At 43.4% G+C, this 21,334-nt stretch overlaps 1 protein-coding gene across 18 annotated transcripts in view; it reads left to right on the forward strand.

Annotated features, from left to right (window-relative positions):
- RIMS2 (regulating synaptic membrane exocytosis 2) overlaps positions 1-21,334 on the forward strand; it is a 372,071-nt gene that overhangs the window by 75,123 nt on the left and 275,614 nt on the right. The gene's annotated exons all lie outside the window — the stretch shown is intronic.

Consider the following 21,334-nt stretch of genomic DNA (forward strand, 5'->3'; position numbering starts at 1 on the left):
TCACAAGTCAGTAGTCAGTAGTAATAAAAACTAATTCATTCAAAAATATGTATCCTGACAAGAATTACAAACTCAAATAGAGATTACAAGCTCTAACAGAGAAGTCAGAAGTCAGTTATGGATTAGAAACCATAAAGGGCCGTGTAAGTTTGAAGACTTTGGGTTAATTATACAGAAAAGCTCAAAATACGCATTAATCTACCCACACGTAGTTGGTATCCCTGAGAAACGTAGAAAATAACAGGATATATTTATCCAAAAGTCTTCAAACATGACCCCTTAAAAATTAGCTGATGAAGGTGAATACATCGAAACAGGGCCCTGTCCTGGTTTCTGATACATAACTGACTTCTGACTTCTGCTCTATGATTGAAACTGAGTCTCCACCTGCAAGCTGATAAATTATAAGGACCAACATTATTGTCGAGTGAAAATGAGAAAATCTTTGTAACAAATTATTGTGTTATACATATCTTTGAGTTTGAGTTTGTAATCTCTGTTAGAGTTTGTAATCTCTATTTGAGTAGGGACCACTCCCACTATTGAAACTTACATTGGCCTGAGTTCTTGGTGTGCTTTTTTTCTTGGTATGTTTCTCAATTCTGGCATATCTGTAATTTGAAAAGAACCATTTTGTACTTGCTGAAACAGTTGAGCACTGGAGGATTATAATTGCCCCTTTAGTTCTACTTAGCTGTGTTAGTTAATCCCCAAGCCCATCTCTTTGCTGGGACCACTGCTCTGGCCTAAACTTTTGCTGGGAAATTAACAACACTGATTTGTTTACATGTTCGGGGGCAAATTATAGGCTGAATATAATGAAAAGGAGAACCAACCATTCCTGGAAGAATCAGGGTATCTGCATTCATCTGGGGATAACGAATAATAGTCAATACTATCTCTGGTGGCCGTAGTTCAGGGATGGTTGGTTCTCCTTTTCATTATAGTGCCTTGGGCCAAAGGCCTGCATTCCCTCATCAGCAGCCTTCCAGGAACCACATGCCAGTAGTGGGTGGGCCAGAGACAAAAGTGGGTGGAGCAGTGAATGTCTCTCTTTACAGTGGTACTTCTGGATGCGAACAGGATCCGTTCCAGAGCCCCATTCGCATCCTGAAGAGAACGCAACCTACGCGAGTGCAGGTCGCAATTTGCTGCTTCTGCGCATGCGTGTGACGTCATTTTGAGCGTCTGTGCATGCATGAGCAGCGAAACCTGGAAGTAACGCGTTCCGTTACTTTCGGGTCGCTGCGGAGCACAACCAGAAAACGCTCAACCTGAAGCAACTTTAACCCGAGGTATGATGTACTTTGGTGCAGTCAGCTTTATTCCAGCATGCAAAAGCTGGATATTACTACATACTGTACATGCATACAAATACGGTTTTCTATCCAGGCATAGAATAGACATCATCACAGTTCAAGGACACAGCTTGGGGATAGGTTAAGCAAGGGTGGGTTTTTTGGGTGTTATTTGGATAGGAACTTAATTGGTTTGCCTTACATTTTGTGATATGAATGAATTCTAGCAATAATTTCTTGTAATCAGTTTTTGTCAGTTTTCTTGTTTAAATGTAATGGGTTTTATTGCTTTATTTAATTATTTATATCATGACTTGTGCACCATTTTGTGTGGCAATTGCCATAAAAAGCAGTATAGAAGCCTTCAAAAATAATTTCTAAATTTGCATCTCTGCAAATAAATTGGCATATGCAGATTTGTGACCTATGGGTCCATGTCCCAGATCTTCTAAATAACATTCAATGCCTCTGGCTGCATGTGTTAGAAATAAAAAATAACCTTTTAAGATTCTCAATCCATTGGCTCAATCAAATGTCCTGCATTTGGAGCTGAATTTAACTTGTGAAATTAAATGGTACAAAACAGTATACAGTGGTACCTCTGGATGTGAACAGGATCCGTTCTGGAGCCCCGTTCACATCCAGAAGCGAACGCAACCCGCATCCATGCGTCTGTGCATGCGCGGGTCGTGATTCGCCACTTCTGCGCATGCACATGACGTCTTTTTGACCGTCTGTGCATGCGCGAGCGGTGAAACCCGGAAGTAAAGGGCTCCGTTACTTCCGGGTCGCCGCAGCGAGCAACCCAAAAATACTTATCCTGAAGCTACTTCAACCTGAGGTATGACTGTAATGCTGTTGCAGTTCATATAACTCAATTCCATGAGCCCACTACTCATGGAAGTCTGAGAATTAGTATAAAAGTAGCTCTCACCTCATGTTTCAATACTAGGAATCCCTTCAAGGGAAGTGTGGAGGTGCCCAGTAGCATTCCCTCTTGTGGAATTCTGTTATTTATCATAGTTACTTCAGTTCAATTGTGTTATCCATTGCTTGCCTCTGCCCTACTTGCTACACTGAGGCTGCCATTTTTAGGAGGAAGAGTTTAAATCTCACTGTGTGACACTGTAACTAAAGGTTTGTCTCTTCCATGAATAATACCTAATACCTAGGTTTGTCTCTTCTATGAATAATACTTAAAATCAACCAATAAAAGTGTGTGGCACAACTGTACCTTTGTATTTTTAAAAATACAGATACCCAAAAGCCCAAGCTCTTTGTAACATGACTGTAGGTTGATGCAGGTCTGACATGGGAGTTCAAGACATCCATGGCAGCCATGGGCCTGTCTCAAAGGGTCAACAGCTCAACACACAGAAACAAGACATACCATTGGTTTAGTCTTCACACCATGTGGGAAAGAGGGTGGTCTGGAAATAGGGTGGTGATGGATATCACTCCATTGTCATGGTCAGGACATGGTGAGATCTGGACTTGCAGAAATGATTCTCCCCTGCAAGGATGCGGGATCAGTTAGGATGGTTCACCCCAAGAGATGATAGATTTCTGAGTGCTCTAGTTTCCCCCCAGTAGGTAGTGCTTCTAGTTCCATTGTGGTATAGTGATGCTTATGAGCCATTGACATGTAGGCCCTCTCCAGTGCTGTGCAGTCCATTTTGTTCCTTGGTATACTAAGTAGCTGATGAAACAGACCAGGAGAGGGCTGGAGGGTAAGTGGTGTAAATCTTACCCAGGAGCTGACCAAGCTCATGTTCAGGCTCATAACACATTCTACCACATGGCAGGGAGAGTAGCAAAGAGATCCCACTTCAATGCCCCCGTTGCATCCTCTAGGAACTGTCCAGAAGAGTTGTTCTGTGTGCTCTGGAAGTTGGTTACTTATGACCAAGAGGGCAGACCTCTGGAGCACTTGGTGACTAAGTGTAACCAGATGTCTAAAGACATCAAGAATAAAGCTGCTTGGCTCTGTAGTGACTTAGATGCTGCTATGTGACAGTGCTGGCTGAAAAGCCCAACACAATGTCAAGCACAGTGTAATGGGATTGTGTCCAGTTAATGTGGTCCTATGTTGGGTATAGAATACTTGCAACGACGTGCCTGACCACCTGCTCATTAGTTCCTTGTATATCCTGGCTTATTTAAGATTGGTGGGGTGGGGTGACTGAGTAGGTCAGAGGTGTGGTAAACACATATTTGTGTGATGGTGGTACCTACTGCCCTTAAAAAGGCAGTGGTGTGTCCACATCTCAAATAGCCTGGTCTAGACCCAATGGAGTGTAATAACTATGCACCCCTTTATTGGCAAATGTGGTGGTGTATACTTGGTTGTGGAGAAATTGCAAGTATTCCTGGATGAGACTGATTATCTAGATCAGGGTGGTCTGTCACCTGGCCCGATGAATGCACGTGGCTCTCAAGTTTGTGGCCCTTGGCAACATTTGACCCCCGCCCCAGGCCTTGTGCTGCCTTTCCAATTCTGGCCTTTTGGGAAGGAGGTGTGAGGGCTCTGACAGGGTCCTAGATTCCTCTGGCCTCCTTCCCAAAGCCTAGTTAGCACTTTCACAGCTTTGCAAAGAAGGTTTTTATTGCATGGTTTTATGCACTATTGTTGTAAACCACTCTGATAGTCTTATGAATGCAGTATATAAATGTTTTTTTTTTAAAAAACCCACAAGAACAACAAACAAATAAAATAACTTATAAGTAGTACCTAATTTCAGATTAACCCACCACGTTGCTTTACTGCAAGGCTGGGGAACTTGCAGCCCAAGGACTGCATGTAGACCTCAGCCTGATTTCATGTGAGTTGCAAAGCGGGAGAGCAATCTGGAGAAAGGGGTAGCAGAGGTTTTTCTTTTTAGTCTGGTCCAACCGATTTCTGGTTCTAGCCTCTCTCACAACCATTATGCAGTCCCTAAAAGATTCTCCCCGTCACAAGGTAATGCAATCATTTCCAGAAAAGAGGCTGCTCAACCCTAATTAAGCTCTGGCTATTTTATCAGTTTAAGAATTCAAGAAAGTAATTTTGTCTCAGTACATGTGCTTGAGGCTCAAGGTAACACAGAACAAACTTTTAACAGAATCTTGGTGTTAGCTGTAGCATAGGGGTGGCTTGTCCGTTAGGCGAAGGGAAGTCATTTGCTTCAGGATCCAACTCCCTCTGTTGTGCCGCTACCAGCCTTGCAGGGGATTAGCTTGCACCACCAACACAGTCCCATTGTCCTCACCGCCACTGCTGTGTTGTGGTGGTAGTGCTGGAAAGCTGCAGGTGAGGGTACAGTTGTGATGCTGGTGCTGGCAGCAGTGGGGGCAGGGAGGGGGTGAGGTGAGGACCCAGATTGGCTAGTTCCTAGAGGTTTGGTGGGATTGTCTGACTGGCTCTTGAGGAAAGGTATGTGAGAGGTAGTGAGTCATATAGCTTCCATCAGAATAATCTCACTAAACCTCTAGGGATTATCTAATACACTTTCCTACTCTAGGTTCACAATGTCCCTCTATATTTCTTGCTATCTAGGCTCCCCTACTCCATGGCTCACTGCTAGGTGGCTGTCTTTATACTTTCCTTATACTTCCACTGCCCTCCCAGGTCTCCTCCTCCTTTCTGTGACAGTTCTGCCCCCCCTCACTTTCTACCTCTCTTCATGTTCTATAGTCTTTTATGGTCTATTATTGTCATCTCTTTCTTCCTTTTCACTTCCTCTTCCTCCCAGGTGCTCCAGCCCCAATGATTAAGAGTGGGCCAGCCACATCTGGTGAGCTGAAGAATGCTACAGACAACAAGCAATCCGTAGGCTGCCAGTTCCCCACCCCAGCTATATAGACAGAGCAGAGTTGCAATACATCTGGGATTTCCCAGACATATCTGGAATACTGCAGTCGACAGCGGTGTCCGGGCAGAAATCGGTGAAAATGCCTGGGAAAATACGGATATATGGCAGTCCATGTTGGCAGTGCCGTTTTTGCCGATTTCCCGTAAAAATAGTTTTAAAAAAGGCATATTTTTGTGATTTTGTCAAAAAAGCTAATCAACTTTGCCCAAAAATGCTGTCAACCCTAAGACAGAGGGGGGAAATGTTCTAAACTCTAAAAGAAAGACAGAAAGTGTGATAGTAGTTCCAACAGAGATGTTAGGGTGTCAGTTGAAAGCAAAACAAAACATACATAGACTGCTTATATAGGCTTGCCATACGTCAGGAAAATTCCTGAGAAGTCCTGGTTTTTGGGTGTAAAAATGACATCTAGGGGGAATTTTGCTGAATCAGCAAAATGTCAGGGAGAACCCAGATGTATGGCTATGCGATGGAAAAAGCCATGACAACAACTCCAAAAGCTTACAATCACTACTTTTGGGTCTTCCTAAAAAAAGGAAATATGGCAACCCTAGCTTATAGTAAGTATTTTGCAGGGGTGTGTGTGCGCATGCCATAAGGTTAAAAAACTGCTTCTTGCTCTATAAAGGGATGTTTCCTTCCTTCCTTCCTTCCTTCCTTCCTTCCTTCCTTCCTTCCTTCCTTCCTTCCTTCCTTCCTCTATCTATCCATCTATCCTACTTGATCGTAAATAGAACCTCTAAGCTATAAAACAAATGCTATATAGCTATTACTGTACTTTTCTGTGTATAAGACTAGGTTTTTTTATTTTTAAATAAGGCTAAAAATCTTGGGGCGTCTTATACACAGATAGTGCATATGCCCATTTTCTAAATTTGATGTCCCCAAAAGTAGGGGCGTCTTATACATGGGGGCATCTTATACATGGAAAAATACAGTAAATGCCCAGGCTTGGGACTGGCAGGCCTCTAGCAATATATAACACATCAGGGGAAGGCGTCAGTTAGGTGGGAAAGATGAAATATTCTGTTTCCCATTCCAGTGAGTCCTGAGCTACAAGGATTCTAGGCTGGCTGAATCCTCAACAAAAACACTTCCCCACTGGGTGATACGCTGCAAAAAGTTGTTGTAAGGCTCACTTGTTTGTAAGCATTTTGAAAGGGTCAGAAGGGCTTTAAGAAACAGCAGCATGATGACCTCATATTAAGTTCTATTGATATGATTCAGCGATGGTGACAGTGTACCCACCTCACATTGTTGTAGTAGTTGGTGGTAGAACCCTTTTTTTTGTAGCATTCCCTGTGCTTCACCTTGTAGCATGATCCTTCCTTCCATGTGACTACAGATGAGGCTGATAAGACTGATCTATAATTAAAAGAACTAACTATGACATAGTTCAAGAGCCTTAGGTTCAGTGTGAAAACAATTTTGAGCTTCTCGGCTTTTTGAATTTTATTTTAAGGTTTCCCCTTGTTTGTGGGGCACAGAGGAATTGCTGAATGCGTTAGTATGGATGTATGACAAATAATGAGCATAAAAGAACTGGCATTTGTCCAGCTTAGTATCCTCACTGCTATATGAAAGAAAGTACTACAGCACAGACTAGTGGCTTAGGGAAAGAATAGAAGAGGAGAAATTTTCCTGTAGATTTGTGTGTAACATAAAAAATAAATGAATAAAGGCTTTTTTATGTTATCTCCATAGAGTAAATATAATAAGAAAGTGGTTGTGTTGTGGTCTGAGTAATAATAATATTTATTATGGATTACCATTGTGGCAAAATGGTTTTCTTTGCAATAGTGTGTTGTGTGAGGAACATAGAATCATGAAATAACAGAGTAGGAATTGAAAGGAACTTTGGAGGCCATCTGGTTCAACTCCCTGATCCATACAGGATCTGCAGTGCTGGATTTAATGGCATCAGTCCTGATAAGTGGCTGTCCAGTCCCTGTTTAAATAACCCATCAAGTTGGGTTTTAAATGTTAATGGTTGTTTCCAGCAAAGTTCTGCTTACAGTAGAGCCATTGAAATTAATGAAGCTAAGTTAGTCATGTCCACTGATTTCAATGGGTCTATTCTGAAAAATGACTAACATTGTAAACAACCCTTACTATTTTGCCAGTATAGCATTTGATATCAATTATAACTGTAGCCTATTGCTTCTTTAAGAGTGTCACACTTTCTGGAATTCCAGACTGGTAAAGTGTTAGTCTGATTTACACATACCTCATTCACATATGTCATGGGTCAGCAAACTAAGGTCTGCAGGCTGGATCAGGCCCAAATGCCCTCTGGATCTGGCCCGTGGACAGTCCTGGAATCGCTGCTTGGATCGGTGTGATTGCTCGGGCTGCGCCAATTTTTTTGCAATTTTCTTCGGGTGCCATTCCCCCCCACACACCGCAGCAGCACCTCCTCCCTCCCTCCTCCTGGCTTTTCCCTTCCCTGCGGAGGGAGGGAGCTGGGCTTTGATTGGTGCCAGCCAATCCAAAGCCTTGCCACCCGCGTGCTGAGGTGCGACCCAGACTCGCCACCCACCAGCCAGCCTCTCCGTTCATGGCCGTGCTGTGGGCATCGTGGCGAGCGTGTCGCGGGACTTCGGCTGGAGCTTGGTGCGCCTGCGGGCCCCGCACTTGGCGCCTGGGAAAGCTGGCCTGGAAAGGAGAGGCGGCGCCGCCACCGCTGGTTCCCAACCGTAGGCAGAGCAGCGGAGGAGGTAGGAAAGCAGGGGGAGGGGAGGGGCTGGGGGAGAGGGAGAGAGAGAGAATCCCCCCCTCCGCTGCTTGCGTGTGCACACAATCCAGCCTACCACAAAGTCTGAGGGGCGGTGAACCGACCCCCTCCTAACAAAATTGGCTGACCCCTGACATATGTGAAGTACAACCAGAGGTGGAGCTAGCTGCTCCAGCATCCGGAGCGGCGCACATGCTGTGCACCCAGGGGCAGGACAGTGAGCGTCCCACAGGGGTGGGGCGGCAAGTGTCTCATGGGGGAGCGGAGCCTGTGGCAAGTGTCCCAGGGGGTGGGGCGGCGATGTCACCCCTCTCAGGGATGACACCCAGGGCAGACTGTACCCCCCGCAACCCTGTTCCTCTGCCAGTGAGTACAACCACTTGGAAATGTCTCACTTGGCAAACCATTGTATGAAATGGTACATTTTAAAAGGAGGTTCTAAAGCACCATGCCTCTATGGCCTTGCACACACCTTTTGGACACAACAAACTAAACAAGAAAGAGTTAATGCAAGGCCAATGTTGACTGATTTCTGAATTATCTTATTGCTTGAAAGCATCTGGGAGGGGCTTTGAATTTGTTAGAGTGATGGCACTAGAGTAGAGGTATTACTGTTAACTATTCCCCACATCCAGTGCCATTTTCTCAATCTAAATCCCCTCCATAAGCTACTGATTGTCATATGTGGGAAAATATAAATACCCATGGGAGGAAAATAAGGGTACCATATTTAACCCATATCAGAGCAAACAGAAATGGGGGGAGTGGCACAATTTAGATCAAGAAACAGTATGAATAGAAAGCATTTAACTGCCCCCTGATCTTATTCTGATCAAATCTGGATTCCTTCCATGACTTCTTTTAAACAACAACAACAAAATCAGGAAATCCACTCATAGATCTTGCAAAGTAATATGAAGTTTCACCATTAAGATGCTAATATCAGGAACCACCAGGTCCATGTGCTGAAATCTCCTCTTCTACATTAAGGATGCAGGAGTCCTGTCCTCTGTTTCAGCTAGTCACCTGGACTTTCCTCTCCTCAACAGCCAAATGCCATCTATACAGTAGGAGAGAGCTTTCCTTGTATTACGGCTTCTTAGAAAATTGCCCAGGAAATAGGAACCACTTCTGCATTATAAATTGCTTAGTGAAAAAGGAGCCTCCAGACACATGGCTGAGCCCCTTGGAGAAGCACCGCTGTGAGTTTTCCTCAGCTGCCCAAATTTCCTTTGTATAGGAGAAGGTCTCAAGCCTTTCAGGTTCCAATCCTATTATATAATACTAATTTAAGACTAAGTCCTACTAAACTCAAATAAAAAAAATTCCTTCCAGTAGCACCTTAAAGACCAACTAAGTTAGTTCTTGGTATGAGCTTTCGTGTGCATGCACACTTCTTCAGATACCTGAAGAAGTATCTGAAGAAGTATCTGAAGAAGTATCTGAAGAAGTGTGCATGCACACGAAAGCTCATACCAAGAACTAACTTAGTTGGTCTTTAAGGTGCTACTGGAAGGAATTTTTTTTATTTTGACTATGGCAGACCAACACGGCTACCTATCTACTACTAAACTCAAATAACTTACTTCTCAGTAGACACCTGTAGGATCGCACTGTTTTAAGCAGTCTTTATTCCTCCTACTTTGCTTTCCTCCTATCTTCACACAGAGTTACAACCTAAGATTTTTCTGTAAGCCTTCATTATATGAGGTATGTTTCAAATCCTGAATGTCTAGTCTTCAACCTCAGGAAGTGCTTTAATATTTATCCGCACAGAAATTGTCTATCACTTGCATAGGTGAGATGCCCCATTATACCTAGCTGGAATACTGAATTTTGCATGTAATTCCTTTAACTTGGTGCCAAAGTATGATTTTCCTTTTTCTTGTCATTTATGACTCTTCACTGTGTGAGTAACACAGACCTGGACTGTGAAAGCACCATGTCAGAACAATTTTATTTTATTTTCTTTTTTAAAGAATTGTTTGTGATATAGGGTGTAATCCCAAGTACCTCCTCCTCCTCCAGTGGGACTTTGTGGAGTGACAGGGTCACTGCTTCATCTACAACTCTGCTGTAGGTGGCAGCCACAGCTGAAGATGGGGGAGGGTGGGATGATTGAGTCTGGTTGTGACCCAACTGCTGCACTAGCTCCACTGCACTAGTTGGTTAAGTCATTGGTGTCACACCAGCCCTAATGATGTCATGTGACAGCAAGCCTGGTTGACATCCAGCAGATCTCGTGCCAGCTCAAACCTGCAACTCTGTTTTGATAACATCAGCAGGCCTACTGCCTGTCTGCATGTTCAGCTGATGGAAGGAGGAGGTTGGCAGGAGACTGGAAGAGGTGGGATAAAGACACCTTCACCTAATCCACCCCAGCCCAGTATAACAACAACTTCTTCTTCTTCTTCTTCTTCTTCTTCTTCTTCTTCTTCTTCTTCTTCTTCTGGCAGCTAAGTGTTGATAGCAATTTTTATTAGGGATTGCAATAGATAGAAAAAATGTACAGTTAATTCACCTGCTGTACAGTTAATATTAGGGACGCGGGTGGCGCTGTGGGCTAAAGCCTCAGCGCCTAGGGCTTGCCGATCGAAAGGTCGGCGGTTCGAATCCCCGCGGTGGGGTGCGCTCCCGCTGCTCGGTCCCAGCGCCTGCCAACCTAGCAGTTCGAAAGCACCCCCGGGGGCAAGTAGATAAATAGGTACCGCTTACCAGCGGGAAGGTAAACGGCGTTCCGTGTGCGGCTCTGGCTCGCCAGAGCAGCGTTGTCACGCTGGCCACGTGACCCGGAAGTGTCTCCGGACAGCGCTGGCCCCCGGCCAATAGATGTGAGATGGGCGCACAAACCCCAGAGTCTGTCAAGACTGGCCCGTTCGGGCAGGGGTACCTTTACCTTTACCTTTACAGTTAATATTATTGTGACCATTTTAAAAACTAAAAACTGCCTTTTATTATTAGGAGGAAATTCCATCTCAATTTTTTTAAACATATTTATTTGAAATATTTGATGCTTTTCTGCTTATAAAACCATCAAGAATAAAATCCAAATCTAATAGATCAAACCTAAAATCCAATTTAAGATATGAACAGCAATAGGAGCAGTAAATCAGTCCAATTTAAGGTATGAACAACATTAGGAGCCGTAAATCAACCAGCCATTAAATACTTGGGAGAAGAGAACAGCCTTAATTTGGTGCCTCAAAGATGACATATTTGGCACCAAACTTGTTTCTGTTTGTGGGGGTGCAGCCACAGAAAAAACTCTGTATAGTGGGCATAAACAGTATCTCAGGGACACTTGGAACAGACTTTCAGAAGATGGTGTTAAATAACTGAAAGGTTCAGATGAAAGAAGTTATTTCTTTACATACCTCCTTGCCTCCAGACCACATAGAGCAAGGCAGCCATCACAAAAAGCATGACAGATTTGGGATTACACTTGATGGACATATTATTTCTATAGGTTTTATATACCTAATACTGATCTTTTTTTCAGGATATGGACTCTAACGCTTGCTCTGTGAACAAATGTACTTATTTTACATGCCTGGATATAGTTTTTTTGTTTTTGTTTTTGTTTTTGTTTTTGTTTACTGTTTTATGTTTGCATTACTTGGTTCTGATTGTTTTCTTGTTTTGTACTTACTGAAAATTGAAACAAAAATATTTACTAAACTATATATATTGTGCACCACCCTCACCATGGCATCAGGGGAATTAGGTTCAAGTGAGTGAGGTGAGCCTGGGACTACTTCTGAACCTGGAGTTAGAGAGAGATGAACCTTTCCCTGCCCCAGAGTTCTACTGAAGCCTGGCATTTGTTTGGGCCCTGCACCTCCTGGGTGAAATTGCAGAGCCATAAAAAGCTGTCTCTTGCCATCTCCAGCTCAAAGCTAGAGGGAGAGCAGAGGCGTGTGAGCTTGCATCTGTGCCCAACTGATCATCTACAGGGGCAGATCAAGCCCACATACCCCTGCTTCTCCTTTCCAACTCTGATCTGGATAAGAAAGGTAAAGGCACATATGCTTAATCTGCTTCTGTGTCCTGTTGGGTGCAGATGCAGAATAAGCCTTTGCCTCCTTCCAAGTCTGAACTTTTGAGAGAGGGAGGTGCTTATTTTCTGCCCCCTTAGAGCCAACTTTAGATCTGGAGAGAGGGGCAGGAGAGATGCCAACAATGCCTGCCATTATTTTTTTAATTAAAAAAGCCACCCATTTATCAATTTTAATATACAATTTTCCATAAATACATTTGTTAAATTTTCTTTTCAGTGGATGCAAGATTGAAGCAAAGCTCCATCACTACTTTAAATTCACTTGGAGGATCTCAGTAAAGATGCAGGCAAGACTGAAGTTCATGCTGTGTTTTAGACACAGCATGTGGTCCAGGACAGTATACAACCTGTTGGAGAAGTCCGCTCACTCTTCCCGGTGGGTGCCATTGTGGGCCATCATTTCCTCCGCCCACGGAGATCCAACAGGGAAGCCCCAGGGATGGGACGGTTTCCTAAGCAGCAAAGGAAGCTTCTGGGCTGAGCTTGCTGCCTGGGAAATGGATCCCACCCACTTGCTCAATTAGAAAATTTCCAAATGATCAACAAGGGCAGTCCCACATTCAATGTATTACAGTAATCCAACCTGGATGCTTTATTTCTTAGAGGCTATCTGGGTCCAAAGTCAAATCTAATAGTATCTTAATATGCACATTTGATCCCTAAAGGGGAGTGTAGCCCCTCCATTACTTCACTGGATAGTTGAATCATTTAATATTTGAATAATCTGATTAAAACTTGCAACCTTTGGTTAATTGCTTTATTCATGGAAAGGTGAACAGAGAATTTTAAAGATCACATGACGTTTCTTTGCATCCTGTTATCATTTGCAAAGGTCATTATTCTATTTGGGAACATTGCTGCCTCACATATAGTGTAGCCACCCCCATAATCCCTCCCTTTGTTCTTTGGAATAAAATAGTAATAGAGCATAAACTGTAGTTATCACTGGACACTCTTCATAATATCCTAAAAATTGCCTTCCTGAATGAGATCAAAGATCCATTAAATTCAGCATTCTAAGTACATTCAGACAACCATCCATGGCTGCATAAGCCATCTCTCCTCCCATGTGCACTAGTTTATCAGTAAAGATCCTTATTTGTGTTAAGGATTGTTTCTACAGATAATTTTTTAAAAATCATGTATAGTCATAGCCAATTTTAGACCTCATCACCAATATGCAGTATAGGGTGTAATTCAATGTCACACTCTTCCATTTTTTTCATTTCAGAATGTCAGACAGAACAATCCCCCTTCTTCCCCAGCACACTGTTCTGTGGGTTCTCCTGGCTACCCCAGAGCTATTTTGGGGGGCTGCAGGAGGCACAGCAGGGAGAGAAATGGGAAAGTCTTGTATAAGCAGAAATCCTTCCTCAGAGCTTCTGCTGACAGTGCTCATTAGGTTAATCCTGCCCATAATCTCCAACATATAATATTTGAATACAGTATACTGTACATCTATACTGTACAAACTACTTGTTCCTTGATTTTAACTTCAGTCTTGCCTGCATCTTTACTGAGATCCTCCAAGTGAATTTAAAGTAGTGATGGAGCTTTGCTTCAATCTTGCATCCACTGAAAAGAAAATTTAACAAATGTATTTATGGAAAATTGTATATTAAAATTGATAAATGGGTGGCTTTTTTAATTAAAAAAATAATGGCAGGCATTGTTGGCATCTGTCTGTCTTGGGAGATAATGGAGGAGTGCGCTTTTGGGGGTAAGGTCAAGCTGTTGGAAGGTTGCAGCGTCTGCTGTGACTGTAGAGACCGATGTGGGAGAGGCATGTTTGACTGCAGCTGGGGCAGATGAAGGCATCCAGTTGTGCTGTTGTAGATGCACCTTGGCATTTATTCTCTCTGCGCTCCTCCCAGTGGTCATTTCTCCTCTGGTCACTGCTATGGATACACGACTGGACAGCCTGTCTCCAGGCATTGTGGTCATCTGCAAGGGATTCCCATGTGGCAAGGTTAATGTTGCCAGCCTTCATATTTGCAGACATCTTTGTAACACAGAGTTGGTCTACCAATTAGCCTGGTGCCAGAAGCCATAGAGCACATCCTTGGGGATCCTGCCATCTTATATGTCGACTTGACCAAGCCAGTGTAGACGTCACTGAGACAGGAGTGCAAACATGTTGGAATGTGGGCTTGGGCGAACACATCTTTGGAATTCTGTCCTGCCATGTGATACCCAAAATCCTCCTGATGCAGTGCATGTGGTGTCGCTTCCTTGGGTTGTAATTTACAACTCACTTCCATAAAGCAGCATGCTCAACATGCAAGCGTGGTAGACCTTCATATTGGTATTGGTTGTTGTCCTAGGTGCCTTGACAATATGCACCTTGTATCCAAGATTTAGAACCTCAAAGCCAAAGTGAGAGCATTTGGGTCAAAATTAAGGGAGAGAAGAATAACAGAGACCTCATTGTGGGAGTTTACTATAGATCCCCAAGCCAAACGGAGGACATAGATGATGCCTTCCTGGAACAGATGGCCAAGCATGCAAAAGGAAGGGAGATAGTAGTAATAGGGGACTTCAATTACCTGGATATTTGTTGGATGTCAAACTCAGCCAAGAGCATAAGGTCAAACAGATTCCTCACTGGCCTTGCAGACAACTTCATTGTCCAGAAAGTGGGAGAAGCAATAAGAGGAACAGCCATTTTAGATCTGGTCCTAACCAATGTTGATGACCTAGTTAGTGGGGTAGAAGTGGAAGGATCATTAGGCGCGAGTGATCATGCTCTTCTGAAGTTTACTATACAGCGGAAAGGAGCAGCCAAGCATACTAGGACTCAATTTCTTGACTTTAAGAAAGCCGACTTCATAAAACTTAGGGAAGTGCTGGGTGAGATCCCATGGACAGTAATACTAAAAGTAAAGGGAGTTCATGATGGCTGGGAGTTTGTTAAGAGGGAGATAGTAAAAGCACAACTTCAGGCAATACCAATGAGACGGAAACATGGAAGGTGCCTAAAGAAGCCAGGGTGGCTATCTAAAGAACTTTTAACTGAGTTAAGATTAAAAAAGGATGTGTACAAAAATGGAAAAGGGGGGAAACCACCAAAGAGGAATTCTAACAAATAGCCAGCACATGTAGACACAAAGTCAGAAAAGCTAAAGCACAGAATGAATTCAGGCTTGCTAGAGAGGTTAAAAGCAACAAAAAAGGCTTTTATGGGTATGTCCGTAGCAAAAGGAAGAACAAAGAAACAGTGGGGTCACTCAGAGGAGAAGATGGTGAAATGCAAACAGGGGACACAGAAAGGGCTGAACTCAATGCCTTCTTTGCCTCAGTCTTCTCCGATAAAGAAAACAATGCCCGACCTGAAGAATTTGGAGCAAATGATTCAGCAGAGGAAACACAGCCCAGAATAACTAAGGAGATAGTACAAGAATACTTGGCTAGTTTAGATGTATTCAAGTCTCCAGGGCCAGATGAACTGCATCCAAGAGTATTAAAAGAACTGGCAGATGTGATCTCAGAACCACTGGCAGTCATCTTTGAGAATTCCTGGAGAACAGGCGAAGTCCCGGCAGACTGGAGGAGGGCAAATGTTGTCCTTATTTTCAAAAAGGGAAAAAGAGAGGACCCAAATAATTATCGCCCAGTCAGTCTGACATCAATACCAGGGAAGATTCTGGAGCAGATCATTAAGCAAACAGTCTGTGAGCACCTAGAAAGGAATGCTGTGATCACCAATAGTCAGCATGGATTTCTGAAAAATAAGTCATGTCAGACTAACCCGATCTCGTTTTTTGACAGAATTACAAGCCTGGTAGATGAAGGGAACGCAGTGGATGTAGCCTACCTTGATTTCAGCAAGGCATTTGACAAGGTGCCCCATGATATTCTTGTAAAGAAGCTGGTAAAATGCGGTCTTGACTATGCTACCACTCAGTGGATTTGTAACTGGCTGACTGACCAAACCCAAAGGGTGCTCATCAATGGTTCCTCTTCATCCTGGAGAAGAGTGACTAGTGGGGTGCCACAGGGTTCTGTCTTGGGCCCGGTCTTATTCAACATCTTTATCAACGACTTGGATGATGGACTCAAGGGCATCCTGATCAAATTTGCAGATGACACCAAACTGGGGGTGGGGGTGGCTAACACCCCAGAGGACAGGATCACACTTCAAAACGACCTTGACAGATTAGAGAACTGGGCCAAAACAAACAAGATGAACTTTAACAGGGAGAAATGTAAAGTATTGCACTTGGGCAAAAAAAATGAGAGGCACAAATACAAGATGGGTGACACCTGGCTTGAGAGCAGTACATGTGAAAAGGATCTAGGAGTCTTGGTTGACCACAAACTTGACATGAGCCAACAGTGTGACGCGGCAGCTAAAAAAGCCAATGCAATTCTGGGCTGCATCAATAGGAGTATAGCATCTAGATCAAGGGAAGTAATAGTGCCACTATATTCTGCTCTGGTCAGACCTCACCTGGAGTACTGTGTCCAGTTCTGGGCACCACAGTTCAAGAAGGACACTGACAAACTGGAACGTGTCCAGAGGAGGGCAACCAAAATGGTCAAAGGCCTGGAAACGATGCCTTATGAGGAACGGCTAAGGGAGCTGGGCATGTTTAGCCTGGAGAAGAGGAGGTTAAGGGGTGATATGATAGCCATGTTCAAATATATAAAAGGATGTCACATAGAGGAGGGAGAAAGGTTGTTTTCTGCTGCTCCAGAGAAGTGGACACGGAGCAATGGATCCAAACTACAAGAAAGAAGATTCCACCTAAACATTAGGAAGAACTTCCTGACAGTAAGAGCTGTTTGACAGTGGAATTTGCTGCCAAGGAGTGTGGTGGAGTCTCCTACTTTGGAGGTCTTTAAGCAGAGGCTTGACAGCCATATGTCAGGAGTGCTCTGATGGTGTTTCCTGCTTGGCAGGGGGTTGGACTCGATGGCCCTTGTGGTCTATTCCAACTCTATGATTCTATGATTCTATGATTCTATGCTTACCCAGCTCAGTGTTGATGGAGAAATTGCTGGTTATGGTGGAACCCAGGTAGACAAAATTGTCTACCACCTCAAGTGTGTGGAGTATTTGCACCATCCTGACCCAAGATGTTGGTCTTTGTCATTGGTCTTTGGTCATACTGATAGTAAGGCCAAACTCCCTGCAAGCTTGGGCAAAATGGTCAGTGAGTCTCTGTAGACTCACTGCACTTTCTTGGAGTGCACTGTCAAGGCTGTGTCATCTGCAAACATCTCTTGGATAAGGACCCATTGGACTTTTGTCTTGGCACAGAGATGTACCAGGCTGAACAGACTCCTGTCGCTCCTTGTATGGATGTCCATGCATTTTTCAGTTGAGCTGAAAGCATATGAGAGCATCAGGGGGAAAAACATGCCAAAGAGGGTTGGAGCAAGAACACAGCCCCTTTCCACACCGCTCTTTATAGGAAAGATGTCTGAGGATTAGCCATCATGTTAGATGGTGTTGCACATGTTCTTGTGGAAGGACACAATCACCTTGTGAAGCTTAGCTTCTTGAGCATTGTAAATAATACTTTTCAGCTGATGAGGTCAAAGGCCTTCATCAGGTCAATGAAGGCAACGAACAAGGTGTGTCTCTCTTCTCAACATTTTTCCTGCAGCTGGTGCAGTGAGAATATCATGTTGACTGTTGACCTCTGAGCTCTAGAGCTGCATTGTGACTCAAGATAGACCCTGTCAGCAAGTGGCTATAATCTGTTGAAAACTACACTGGCAAAGGCTTTCCCCACAGTACTCAGCAGGGAGATCCCACTGTTGTTGTTGCAGTCTTGGTGGTCACCTTTGTTCTTGTAGAAGGTCACAATGCTGGAGTCACACATGTCTTGTGCCATGGATCCTTGTTCCCAACACTGCAAGAGAAGGCTGTGGAAGTGTGTCATGAAGGAAGAATTGAAACCGGCTTTCAGCATTCTCCAGGAACAAAGCAATACCAGTACTGGGCACAAGGTGGTGCTCCAGCCTGTGCCATGAATAGCTTCCTTTCTTTACTATAACATTTTAATGCTTCAAAATGTATGCATGCACGAGGTGTTTGCTTTTTAAAACAGACCACATTATAGGTTCTTTAAAATTTATATATGCACTATAATTTAATCAGGTTTTTTTTGCTTTAATACAAAAAGTTATAACACAATTAAATTTAAGGCAGCAAATGTATAACATGAACAACAATAGTTTTCTTTCCATACAATTTTATGTGTTTTACCCATTCATTTATTTCTTTATATTATATATAGACTTCCTTTCACAAAAAAATCTTCACAAGTTAATTTATCGCCGGACAAGGTGGTGGAGGCAGCCTGGGTTTAAATATCCCAGCAGTGGACCAGAGTGAAGCCACCAGTGGGAAAACACCTTGCCTCCATGTCCCATGCTGGCTTGTGGTGCATGGGGTGTGCCATCCCACATAGGTGTCTGACTCTGAAAGTAAGCATCATTCTCAGGCACCTTCTCTATAAAGAGCACTTTGAAACAGGGCTGTGTTCTCACCCCAACTCTCTTTGGCATATTCTTCTCCCTGTTGCTCTCATATGCCTCCAGTTTGACTGAAGACAGTATGTACTTTCATTCGAGGACTGACCGGTCTGTTCTACCTGCTACAAAAGTGCTGCAGGTCCTTATCCAAGAAATGTTGTTAGCAGATGACACAGCCTTGACAATGCACTCGGAGGAAGCTCTACAGAGACTTATTGACTCATTTTACCCAAACCTGCAGGGAGTCTGGCCTTACCACCAGCCTAATGAAGACCAACATCCTGGGTCAGGATGTCATCAGCACTCCACACATCAGCAGTGGTGACCACAAGCTTGAGATGGTGGACAGTTTTGTCTACCCGGGTTCCACCATAACCAGCAACCTTTCTGTTGACGCTAAGTTAGACAAGCATATTGGTAAGGCAGCTACGGCAATGGCTCACCTCTCCCAAAAGGTATGGGAGAATGTGATGCTAACTATCAATACCAAGATGAAGGTCTACCAGGCTTGCATGTTGAGCATGCTGCTTCATGGAAGTGAGTCGTGGGCAACTTACACCCACCAGAACCAACGCCTCAATGCTTTCCACATGCGCTGCATCAGGAATATTTGGGGCATCACATGGCAGGACAGAATTCAAAAACAAAGGTGTGCTCTCCCAAGCCCACATCCCCAGCATGTTTGCACAAAATGGAAAATGGTAGGATCCCCAAGGATTGGCAGACCAACTATGTTTTATAAAGACGTCTGCTAACATGACATGAAGGTTGGCAACGTTAACCCTGCTGTATGGGAATCCCTTGCAGGTGACCACAGTGCCTGGAGACACAGTCAGATTGTGGGTCCACAGCAGTGACCAGAAAAGAAATGACCACTGAGAGAAGTGCAGGGAGAGGAAAAGCCATGGTGCATTTGTAACAGCAAAACTGGATACCTTCATCTGCCCCGGTATCTATTCCAGGTCTCTACAATCTCAGTAGGCACTGCAACTCTCCAGCGGTTTGCTTTTATCCCCAATGGCACACGCTTCCATTGTCTCTCTCTCTTGAGATGGATGCCAACTAAACAGTTGAACTTGAAGTCAAGTTGAAGCTAGGTTGAAATGGATCTATAATCTTCTTCTTCTTTGGCGATCACTCATGGCCAAGTAAGATTGTCCTCCATGAATCACCAGGTGTTCTTTAGTTCCCTGGTTCTTCTTTGTATGCTGTGTAGTTCCAGCATGCAATTGCTTATCTACCTTATTTAAAACAACTTCATATTTAAAAAACAGATGAACAACAGTGGGACTTAACTTTCCTTTTAAAAATTGTTCTCTATTTCACACATTTTGTTTGTTTCATTTGACATCTCTTTCATTTTTTCACTCTCACAATACTGTTGAAGAGTCCTGTTGGTTTTGTTACCCTGCATTTGATAGAAGTGAAATTGAAAAGCATATTCACAGGTGTAAGTGATGCTGTTCAGTCAAGACATAAAATTTGTGTGTCCAACTTTTTCCAGCTCTTAAGAGTTTGCATTTATTCTCCCTCCACTAAAAAAAAGCAAAAAAGGGCAAAAAATAAAAGCAAGCTGCACAACTATACATCCGTTCCAATATTCACCTATATTATGTAGAGCTCACCATTCTTCCACTAGTGCTGGATGGATTTGTGGGAAGGTTATACAAAGTAAAAATGTGGCTATAGTGTGCTTTGCAGCTTCATGTGGGTATGTGAGATAAACTTTAATGCCCCACAGAGGGAATAAAGAGAAACTGGGCCTATGCCCATGCTTGACAAAGTGTATGAACAAATTGCATAGTGGGACTGTAGAAGTATGCTCTAGTTGCCTGTAGTGCTTCCAAACATTTAATGAACATTTAATGTACAGCATACATTCACAAATTCCTATGTTACTGTTGTTTTAAAAATCCAATAGAACACATAGGATTATCCAATGAAGCACATTATCCATTACGCTTTAATATCAGGAGGCAAGACTGCATGAATGTACATAATGAATTTCCAGAGGCATTAGCTGTGTTAATCTGCTGCAGAAAAAAACAGCAGAGAATCTTGTTGAAAAAAATTGTCCAGTAGCACCTTAGAGATCAACTAAGTTTGTTCTGGGTATAAGCTTTTATGTGCATGCACTTTTCTTCAGATACACTGAGACAGAAGTCACCAGACCCTTATATATAGTGGGAGGGTGGGTTGGAGTTTTCCTCAGAAGGGTAGTAGGAGATGGGTGATTGACTCAATGGGTGTGGTAAACCTGTTGACGACTGTTGTTGTTGTTTAGTCATGTCCGACTCTTCGTGACCCCATTCCTGTCTTCCACTGCCTCCCACAGCTTGGTCAAACTCATAACAACTGTTATCAAATCCAAATCCAAACTCTTCTTATGACGACTGTTAACAACTGCAATTAGTCCTACAGGAAAAGACAAGTGATAGTATGCAGATGACCAAAAATAGCTTTAGCATGTAATGAGACAAGAACCCATTATCTCTGTTCAGACCAGGTCTCTCCATAGTTTTCAGTTTTAGTAATAAGTTGTAATTCAGCAACTTCTCTTTCAAGTCTGTTTCTGAAATTCTTTTTGTAATGAGACAGCTGCTTTGAGATCCTGTATTGAATGTCCTGGGAGAGTGAAGTGTTCTCCTACTGGCTTCCGTGTCCACACAATGTTTTTGGCATCAAAATGCCAGGCCTCGTTGTCAATGACCCATTTGTGATATGCCATTCCAACCTGGAAACACCCTAACAACTTTATTATAGTATAAACATTCATAGACTACAGTCTATCAGTTGCATCAGAAGTATTGCTTTGAGTTACAGGTGTGTAACTCAAACACACACAGACACAGTCGAGGGTGGAATTACAAACTGTCAGAAGGAAATGAAACGCAGAAAGTACAGACTG

The sequence above is a fragment of the Podarcis vaucheri genome, assembly GCF_965113315.1.
Source record: "Podarcis vaucheri genome assembly, chromosome: 8".
In the NCBI taxonomy this organism is placed as follows: domain Eukaryota; kingdom Metazoa; phylum Chordata; class Lepidosauria; order Squamata; family Lacertidae; genus Podarcis; species Podarcis vaucheri.